Below are 11,144 nucleotides of genomic sequence, written 5' to 3'. Positions count from 1 at the left end.
TTCTACGACGTATTTCCTGCTGCCAAAATTCAATAGATGCTTAATCAATTTTAAAAGGTACCCTTTTTATTTAGAATGATACCTTCTAATTTTTAACTGGTACCTTACGTGTTTTGAACGGGTGCCAAGTTAGTTGATTTATATTTCTCATTAGTTTTAATGGGAATCTAGTAAAGTTAAAGTACTCTTGTCTATTCGTTTTTGATGTGTTTTGTCATTTGATTTTGCCATGTGATTATGGACTTTCCGATTAGATTTCAGTATTTTTGTGGTTTTACTTTTTACCTCGGCCGAGTTGTCTCTGTAGTCAAACAACTGTACCATTATCCTTTCAACACTAGGATTGTGAGTTCGAATCCTGCATGGGACAGTTATACTCGACTCCAATCTTAATTGACTAGGATTCAGATTCCTACAGAACATCTATGATTCTCTACAGGCACACCAGATTCCTCAATCAACAAAAACTTGCTGCCACGAACTAGCACAATCATTTTAAAAGTGGCGTTAAACACCAACCAAGCAATCAATCATGAAAATTAAAGAGTACCTTATAAGGTTTCATATGTATGTCTTTGATTGTTAAGATCATTTCCAAATCAATAATGTAAACAGGTTGAATACTGTGTACATTTAATATTACACCATTGTATGCATGGTATGTATGTAGGTCAATATTGAGTAACAAACAGTAAAAAAAAAGCATTAACAATTTATTGATGTCTTTTACATCCGTTTATTACAGATGTGAATTACAGCTTTGAATTGTAAATCTATTTTGTTTACTCTAAATTCATCAAAATGGGCCCATGTTGAACTATTCGAGGCCAAATACTCTAAAACGCACTCATGTTTGTGGTTGAGACAGCAGATCCGTATTATAAAAATAAACAAATGACACATAAATCGGATTTTTTTGGATTTTTTTAATACAATTTACCCACATATAGTATTTCCCTCGTGTAGACCCTAATTAGAAGAAAACAGTATTCTGCTGCAGAACCTTGTATTCCAGACCAAATTGACAGGTAGGCAATTTGCAGTTGCAATAATATGACCAAACTTTTTTCGATTTTAAAACATCTATCATTCATTAGTAAAAGATCAAGCATTTTAGGAAGGCAAATAAATTTATTAAGCAAAGCTACAAATGGCAATGCCAAATTAAATTCTTTTTTTCTACATTGTAAGTGATGATTGTTAAACGTTTAACGTTTACCGAGAGATTCTTCAGTCGATTTTCCTTTTCTTATTTGTGCTTTGTTCACGAACCTAATGGAAAAATGTCTAGTAACCACATTTCCTCATGCTGGAGGTAAGTGTTGTTTCTCTAACTTGTCAACTCCTATTTTTCCGGCAACAAGAAACTTTAATGATTTATTTTTTAGTTTATTTTGTAATCGATTGATTAATTGATTGATTGATTAATTAGTGTTAAACGCCACTCCAACACTATTTTGCTTTTTCGTGGCGGTCAATATTTAATGATTAGGGACACTGGAGTGCTGGGATAGATCCACCAACCTTCAGTAGGAAAAACTATAATCGTAGTCGTTTAAGACTGGAGTCGGGTGCACCTGTCCGTGCGGGATTCCAGCCCTCAGTCGCAGTGTTGGTTTGTGCGTGAAACAGTAGTGTGAATACTTCGACCTCTCATCCATCTCTACCCCGGTTATCTAATGCGTCCGCAAATCAGACAGACAAAAATATAAAAGGACAGAAGATAATTGCCAATAACCACACTCAATTGTTCCTGTATTGCAACTTTTTTTTATATCTCAAAGCGTTAGTAAGGTCTTTATGAATTACGTTTGTCATATATTTGAACAACAGCTCTATAATTCCGTAATTTTCGTTTAACACCGAAAAGTAAACAACATAAATACCAAACTCCGCGGAAAAGCCAAAACGGGAAAACATAATCAAATAGCAAAATCGAATCTTAAACACATCAATCGAATTTAACCCAAAAAGGCTGCAGATAGTACCCTTAACTGTTTAACCTTTCAGAGCTTCCGTTTCAAACTAGAGAAAACAAAAGGATTTTATTTAAAAACTAGCCAGACTCTGCTGATTTATTTTTTTAGTGTATTTAAATGTTATGAAAAATGTTATACCTGTTATACACGTAATAATCAAAGTATTGTTGTTACACGTATACGAGGAATCGAGTTTATGTATAATGAAACTATTTCAATTTTTACGAAGTCAGGAATATAGCAGTTTTTATCTACCGTCCGTTTCTATGTATGTTGGCGTTTGTTTTTGTTGTAGTTAAACCTTTATATTGTTCCGTTGTTTTCCTACAGTAGTTTCCCTCAGTTTTAGTCCGTTATCAAGATTTGTTTTTGTTTAAATTAATTATGAATGTTTTACAGCGGTATACTATTATTGCCTTTATTGACTTGTTACCTTTGAGAAAAAGTTTATTATAAAAATTGATAAACTACCCTGGATCGTTTCTATATTTCCGGCCTCGGTCAACAACATCACTGCAAGATTTAGAATGTGCTATTCCGTTCCAATAACGATTACTGCCAATACAACCAAACTTGCAAAACAAATTTCTGCTTCTAAGGAAGAATTTGGTAAATGTTTTAAGTTATTTGCAGTAACGAATTTCCTCACTTATTAAGGTACTAGTGAAAAAGATATTTATATCAGAATAAAGAATATATGTGTTTAAATATATATAAATATCAGGATTAGATTAACTTTTTTATTAGTTGTCATAGAGTATTAAAAGTCATCACCTATTGTTTAAAACTATATGTATGTTAAAATTAATCTCAACACTAAAATCCCGAAGGTACGGTGATTACCCACAATTCCCTGTGGAACACGTTTGATAAAAGGTTTAAAAAAATAACCTGCTATTTAGATATAAAAGGATAAGATTGGTACCAATATTATACAACAACACATTTATGTCATGATGCAGACAAAAATCAACTATTCACTGAACTACTATTTTAACAGAAAAGGTATGAGATAATTTTACATGCATAGGTTTACCATGCATATAGTAGGAAACTTGATTATTTCAAGGAAAGCATAGATTGAATTGCTGCAAACGATTCTTTGACAAAATGATAGTGTTCAGTAATTTATCGTTATATTGCTCATATCATACCGTCTGTTACATACACATTGATCCCGTTAATTATGTTTATGAACAAGAAAGTTTTGTAATCAGTTACGAATAAGTGGGTTATAATATTACACTCAATTAAAAATGCCATCCTTCAAAGTATTTTAATAATTTTAACTTCATCATATACACAAACTGAAATTATTTTCTTCATAAAGCATTCGTATGATACCACTAGATAAACAAAACGTTCAAGAATAACGATTTCAAAGCATGTAATGAAATGTTTTTAAGAGACACCGAGAAACATTGGAAAACTTTCAAAAAGGGACATTGTTTAAAAAAATGTGATAGCTAATATACCGTATGGCAAGAAAATGTTATAATGGGAGAAGTCCATTACACCAAACTGTTCATCGTATAAATAAACGGCCCGTGAACACAGTTATTTCGTATCGCATATTTCTAGACAATACATAAGAATTAAAAAATTCCAACCAGCGCTTTGTCATTAATAGTTTAACAGTGTGATGTACTACATTTTGGACAAATCATATTAAAATTATAGCACACTTTACAGGTAGCAACTATTACTCAAAATAGGGACAATTTTATGTTAAGAGGGTCTTCTGTATAAGCTTGACCAAAATGAAAACTTTAATTTTAAATGCATGACCCATTTTTTTATTTCCCTATTTGCTATATAAGACATTAAACATGAAGAAAAGATTTCAGAAATGATATACAAAAAATAGAAAATAACACAGTGTCAACACAAAGGATTTTGGACTTCAAGAATCAAAGAACGATAACTGTGTTCCCGAATCAAACGGAACAAATCAAAAGCAAAATTTATATTTCACTGATTTTTTCAGAAATTGATGTTAGCCTTAACCTGGTTTTATGGTAAGCTTAACTGTCTATTTATTTAACAGTGATTTATAGTTATATTGACAAAATTGGTGACCAACTTCAACAGACATAACTTGTAATTGAGACAGTTATCGAGACCCAGGAGCCAACATTTTGTAAATATACAACACAACTGACTTAGAATACCAAAATAATATATAATTGACAACGACATCAACAACCTCAGGGAGAGTTAGGGACTTCAATTTTTTGTTTGATAGTGTGCAACTGGGGCATCCCTTTAATTGTTTTTATATTGACCATCTTTATTTAACTGCAGTGTGTTTATTTACAATGCCAGTTTTAAACACATGGGATATGTGTTCTTCAGAAGAACAATGTCCTCATGTTAACATAATTTCGATAACATCAATCATGATACCCTTTATAAGACATATAAAAAATAGTTCTTATATCCTGCGTTACTGCTTTGTTATTGATTTTGATACAAAAAAGGATAGATTTAAAAAATGTTAGAATTGTCGGCTATGGAGGGGAAATGCTTTTTTATGCTGTCAGTTTACTTTCGATATTGCACTTTTTTTCATTTTGTTAAGTGCATCTTTTATTATCAGCAAGCATTCGTTTATTTCATCGAATTCATGTGTTACTGCTCTCTTCATTACACTGTACATCTGCAGAAATTTGCTATGTAATCAATCTTGCATCATGGCATAAACGTTGATTCAAAGGCCATCACATTTGTTTATGGAAAATTAAACTTAATTTTAATATTGATTAATACTAGTAACACTGAATTAAATAATACAATATCAAGTGCATATTTGAAGGAAAAAAAATATCCTTCTTTTGTTTAAAAGAATGTTTCAACAACTTCTACCAAACCAGCTGTTTCTAAAGTTTTATAAAAACACACATATTTTTGGGGTCACATAGAAAAAAAATATTTATGAAGAAACATGCTTATAACGATTATGCAATAGGAACACATAAATATTTGTATTCTTTAACATATCAAATTTTCGCAAACAGCCAAATTTATCTTTATATTAAAGCATATTATAAAATATATTACCACATAAAGCTACAGACCGTAACATCTCAGAAACAAATTGTAGTAAATTTTCAGGTGAATCATTAAGAAAAGTTCCGTTGACCATGCGCCATTCCTTTTTCAAATTGAAAACATTGTTGTTATTTAAAGAATAACACAGTCATCATCGGATTCAACTTCTTTACTATACTCGTATTCGGGATACAATTCACGACCACAGTCATTACATGGTGGCCCATTATCCGGCCCACAAACTCCATCATGCTCCAAACTGGAACCATTTTTACCATATGTCTTTGGGGTTGTAAACTTTTTACCGCAGTAGAGTAACCCACTCCATCCTTGCCATTTACCTTTATCGTGCATTCTTTGACATTTCATCTTCACCCCGTCTATAAGTACTCTGCATGCTGGACAGTTAGCCCAGTTATCCGGCCCACATCGTCCGTCTGTGCCGGTAGGACTAACTTGTTGATTTCCAGTCATCACACTCCTCCCACAATATAACATATCTGTAACAGGTCCAATCTTTGGATTGTAGTCATTTTCTATACATGGTCTGAACACTAAATTGAGAGCAACTTTATCCAATTCACTCAACGTTTATTTGGGGTAGTTCCAGATTTCAATCTCCAGACTATATCGCCATTTTCCAGTCGCTCCATCTCCTCGTCCTCAGGATACATCATAACGCTAAACGGATCGAATCTTGTCAAACCACGTATTTTCTGGTGATCGCCTTTGTCTATATATTGGTAATCGTCGGTGTTTATATTGACATACTTTTCTGCATCTTTACGTTTGAATTCGTGCTGAAACCCTAATGCATGGAGTAATTCGTGTATGGTAGTTTGTTCTTTCCAGTTTGTACTCCAATCTGTGTCCAAATGTACATAAGCACCGTGTGGTCCTTTAAAGATGCCTTGAGTGTAGCACCCTTTTCCTTTACCCTCACCTATTGTTATTTTGGCATTGTTTTTATCGGTTTTGTACAGTTTTATACCCGGTGCTGCAATGTTAATGTCTTTTATTGTTTTAGTTATATGTCCATGATAAGTCGACACAGTTTCATTAACATAAACACCTATCTGACATTGATCTTCTGTATTTCCTAATTCACGACATGTTTGTATTTCATAAAAACATTTGGCTCTATAAACAGAGTCGCTTGAACGTTGAGCTTTTTCATATGATGTTTCCAGAAGTGCGGCCAACTCCTTGTCAACATCATTAGCACTAATAGAACTGAGGATTCTCTTATACTTATCTATCTCCTTCTCCATTCTTATACATGTAATACTGTGATGAATTACACGAAAAGTAAGATGTATATATACTAGTATCGTACTTACATCCCCTCATCGGAATATTAAAATTCCTGGAAGAAATACGTATTCGTATAAAATACACAGTGTGATAAGGCTATTGATCTTTATTTTTACAGAAAACACATATTTCATTAGAATCCGCAACTTTGAAGGATAAACAACAATCACGGGACCGTCGAAATAATTATTTTCTCATTTACATCAACATTTTAAAAAGTGTTAATGATGCAGATTTTTCAGAAATAAGAAAACGAAAGTACAAATTGTTTACCAACAAAAGATGATGTAAAATGTGGGAGATATTTATATCCTATGTTACTTTGAATGAATACATGTGTTTAATCAATAACATCACCATTTGATGACTGTCGAGAAATGTGTAACGTGAAGGTAAATTAAATTCGAGAAGAAACACATCTGTTATTGTCCAAGGTTAGTTCGGGGCTTGAGAGCTAACACATATTTTTAACACCGCCTCTTTTTTAATGTATCTGTCCCAAGTCACATGAGTCAGAAGCCTGTAGTTCAATGATTGTCTGTGATTAATGTCTGTCATATTAGTTTTCTTGAACTGATTTGTTATAATGCTTTTTGTCATGACGGGGCCTTTTAAATCCGACATTCATCCCACATCATGTTTTGTGGAAAAATATAGTTTAGTTTCTAATTTCCACTCTTTGCTAATTTTCAGAAAATGCATGTGACCTACAAAACGATATCTTGCAGATGCGTGTCTTCAACAGATCAATTTTGACTGTATTATTATGAAATAAATTGCAAAGTTTGGATTTATCTGTCACACTTACCCTGTTGTCTTGCATCGTCATCAAATATATTCGTTAGTAATCTGAACTTTTTCTTATAGTTGATTAATTTCAAACTTTTGATAAATATCGAAATGTGACTACAATTTTGAATATACAATTCGGAAGAATGATTTCAAATAGAAAAAAATACTTTCAAGAAAAATAACTATCATTACAGTACCTTTCAAATAGACTACGCACACATTTCAATATTGGTGTGATCTTAATTATTCGTTACAGATAAAGGCAGTGACTTATTTAAGACAACAACAGTATGATAATTTCAGCGTACACGTATAAATCCATTAAATACTGACACATAGGTTACTGTGAACAAATCAAGAACTTTTCAACACAAATATATATGGGAGTACGCATTATCCTTATTGTCTGAAATAAATATCTTTCTTTTTGTTTAGTCCGTAGAAGAATTTACAAATGTAGGTGATGTAATGGGGTTTGTTTTCTAGTATGTGGTTTGTTTTCTAGTCAAAGAAAGACAATTCGATTGATGACCATGTTAAAATAATGTATTGCAAAACAAACGAAAAGCTTGATAAATAACTCGTTATATCACGGTTGTAGCATAACAATGTTACAGAATTAAGTGTTTCTTTTTTAGTGTTACAGGGTGGTAAAAGCGTTTTTATTTTGCGCTTACTTATTCCTAGTTGCATAAAAAAGCAAAAAAGTGTTTCGCTTAATACTTTTACATCCAAATAAAAAAAATAAAAATAGTCAATCAGTTTTTAAGTGAACCTGGTTTGTAGACATAACCAAAAAGAGAACTCCGTTCGTATTTTGTTTAGGAACATGTTAATCGGTAGTTGTTAGTTCATCGTGTCTGTAATATTTGGTTTCGAAAATGTTTTCTCAAATTCGGCCCTTAGAATTTTTTGTTTGATGGAATTGATTATATTCAATTTTTCATGTCGATGCCTTTCAATGCTAAGAATGATGATGTTTTGGCACATTCTCATTATTGTAGGTTGTATGGTTTCCTAGTGTCGCTTATGACAAACACGTCATTTTAACCCTAGTGGGTAGTTGAGTCTGCGACAATCGTACCATATTCTAATATAATTACAGTTCTTAAAGAAACACATGAACAAAAATTATTCAATCAGCCGTCTTGCCTATTGGTATAAAAACAAAGAGACAATCTTTTTTTTTTATATTCTTTGTAAAGTTCCAAACAAAGATATACAGTTCAAATCAACAATATAAAAACTAAACCCATTCACAAAATATATTACGAATGTCATAATATTTTGTTTGTTACTACCTTATTTATAAATGAACGAGATTAATCAAGAGTACATTATAAAAATGATATCACATGCATCTGAACATGAACTGTCTGTGTGAATATTGTAGTACTCTACACCAATTATAAATGTAAAGTTTTGACTTGATTTTCTATTCGTCTTTGTCCTAATTTTATTCTTGTCCGAACCGTTAGGTGCCATAGAGATCACTTGGTGGTTTCTACAAAACAAAACGCTCGGTATAAAGATATTAACAAATATAATGCCTACCCATGTGAAAATGAGCATAGAGCATGGAATGACAGAATTATTTCTTAATTGCCGTATATGTAAAAGATTAAAACAGTAGTAACACAAGCGTATTACTTTATAACTGAAAAAAACAATGTTCACCTGAACAAACCTTGTTAATCGACTCTTCCGGAGCACCTTTATTACTTATTCCACTGCCTTTACTTTTTTTACTTCTGAATATAAATTTACATGATTGTTTTCTTATCCGTTTTGTTTTATAACTTAAAACAACATACACAATGATAATCAGTACCGATTTAAAGTTAATTATTTATTTATTCTTTTCTAATTGTTTTATTTTTGAAAATAAAACGGATCAAAGTGTTTTATTTAACATTAACCGTGGATAACGTCCCACAAGGCTGTCCCGGCGTTCAGAGAGTAATATGATACTCAGAAGGGAATATGAAGTTTTGTTCGACGTCACATGTGATAGTTTCAACCAATCAAATATTGATTGTGCTATCAAAACATCATGCAGTGGAATAATAACATTTATTTACTACTCAAATATTTATATAGTAATTCCTACTCTTGGTAATCAGACTACTACATTTTTAAACTATACATTAACAAGGGGTCTCATTGGCTGAGTAGATTGGTAGTATATATGTTCCAGACCATATGAGTATTAAGACCGTACGTGTACGATCCAGACCGTATACGTATACTCGTACGGTCCAACCATACGCGTACGATCGGACCGTATTAGTTTACTTGTACGGTCCAGGACGAGTTGACCATACATGGTATTGTTCATATGGTTTAAATTTAAACAAGCATTTATCAAAATTTTTATTTTTTGTTTTACAAATTGTTATCCTTACAATTAGATAGATTAAATGAACAAGCGAACAATAGAAATTGAATATTTGTTTAATTGTATATCTGAATCCTATGTTGGTACTCCCTCCCAAAGTGACACTTGCTACCATAAGTAACGTAACATTTTTTACATTTACATGTTTGCAGTTCAAGCATGTTCATAAGCATTTGCATTTTTTTGTAAAGTTGCTAGATATTCTAAAACAATTGTTCCCCCACATTATGTTTCCTTCAAATAACTTCAATTTCAGTCAGCATAAGTCAATTCCACAAAAACAAATGTAATGTATTACTGATCGACATGCTAAATATAAGAGATTAACAGATTAAATTAGCAGGGCTTTTATAAATAGTTAAAATATGAAGTTTTTATATCAATTACAATTTAACTTTTTATATCAATTTGAGAGTTAAGTTATGTTGATCTGTTATATTCATTTGTATCTAATAACCTTGACTAACTTCTTAATATAATTAGTCAGACCGTATGAGTATTTTGAAAAAGTATACGTACGATTCAAATACTGATACGGTCTGCAACATATACACTATCTGATATGGTCTGGAACATATACACTATCTCAATTGTCTGTCAAAACTAAGGTTATGAGTTCGGATCTCAAACAAACCTCTCCTTTATTGTTTAGATTCACTTAGCTGACTGTGGATAACTGTAGCGATTTCAACAGCAGTAAACTCTATTGTTCCTACAAAAATTAAACGGGTGTGTTAGAAACATTAACATTTCTAAATACAACTTAATAGTATATGTTTGAATGTGTCGCTTTGGAAAATATATCACGGTTCATTTCAAGTTGAACATGTGATCTTTTTTTATGCAAATCTTTTGGTTTTGGTTATGGTTTTGTTTTGGCATACAGGCCACGTTCTCGCGAAGAAAACAAAATGAAATGTAACCATATTTAAACGGTGTGTCAATATCATTATATATTTAATTTTGAAACTATTTGAACACAGTTTACAAAGTTACAAACCATATTTGTGAACATATAATCGAATTGCTTCCATTACATCTCTTGGTTTATAGCATTGCATCTTTAACAATGCTTGGCCTGCCGTTGTAAAGATCAAATCATCTGTATACACTTGTTTTGGTGAACCTGAAATGTTAATATACCCACTATAACCACTACTTATCTTTATATAGATTGATATAATTATGGTTATACATAGAACATTTCGTTTCATGAATATGCATGTGTCAGGAATCAAATCGGTGTTGTGTGTCTTTGTTAGGGTTTGTATATGTTTTGTATCTGTTTGATGAGTTCAACCCTCTCCAATAAGTTTTGTCCATATGTTGTATTGTTTAACAACTGTTCAATGTAAGTGAAGTGTTTGGCGGTACAACCTCGACTCATTCCGTATGTGTTTATCCCAAGTCAGTGAAGTGTTTAGCGGTACCACCTCGCCTCATTCCGTATGTGTTTATCCCAAGTCAGTGAAGTGTTTGGCGGTACCACCTCGCCTCATTCCGTATGTGTTTATCCCAAGTCAGTGAAGCGTTTGGCGGTACCACCTCGCCTCATTCCGTTTCTGTTTATCCCTAGTCAGAGCCTGTAATTAAGTAGTTGTAGTTTGTGG

The 11,144-nt window shown here is 32.3% G+C and overlaps 1 long non-coding RNA gene across 1 annotated transcript; it reads right to left on the bottom strand.

Moving 5' to 3' along the window:
- Positions 1-8,391: 8,391 nt before the first annotated feature.
- On the bottom strand, positions 8,392-10,679 carry LOC139493094 (uncharacterized). The gene is made up of 3 exons (XR_011656908.1): positions 10,535-10,679; positions 10,169-10,246; positions 8,392-8,640 (listed from the first exon to the last, which is right to left on the bottom strand). It is a non-coding gene; the product is annotated as an uncharacterized lncRNA (long non-coding RNA).
- Between the last annotated feature and the right edge of the window lie 465 nt (positions 10,680-11,144).

The sequence above is a fragment of the Mytilus edulis genome, chromosome 10 (assembly GCF_963676685.1).
Source record: "Mytilus edulis chromosome 10, xbMytEdul2.2, whole genome shotgun sequence".
NCBI classification, from domain to species: Eukaryota; Metazoa; Mollusca; class Bivalvia; order Mytilida; family Mytilidae; genus Mytilus; species Mytilus edulis.
This window is presented reverse-complemented; position numbering and strand designations above follow the sequence as displayed.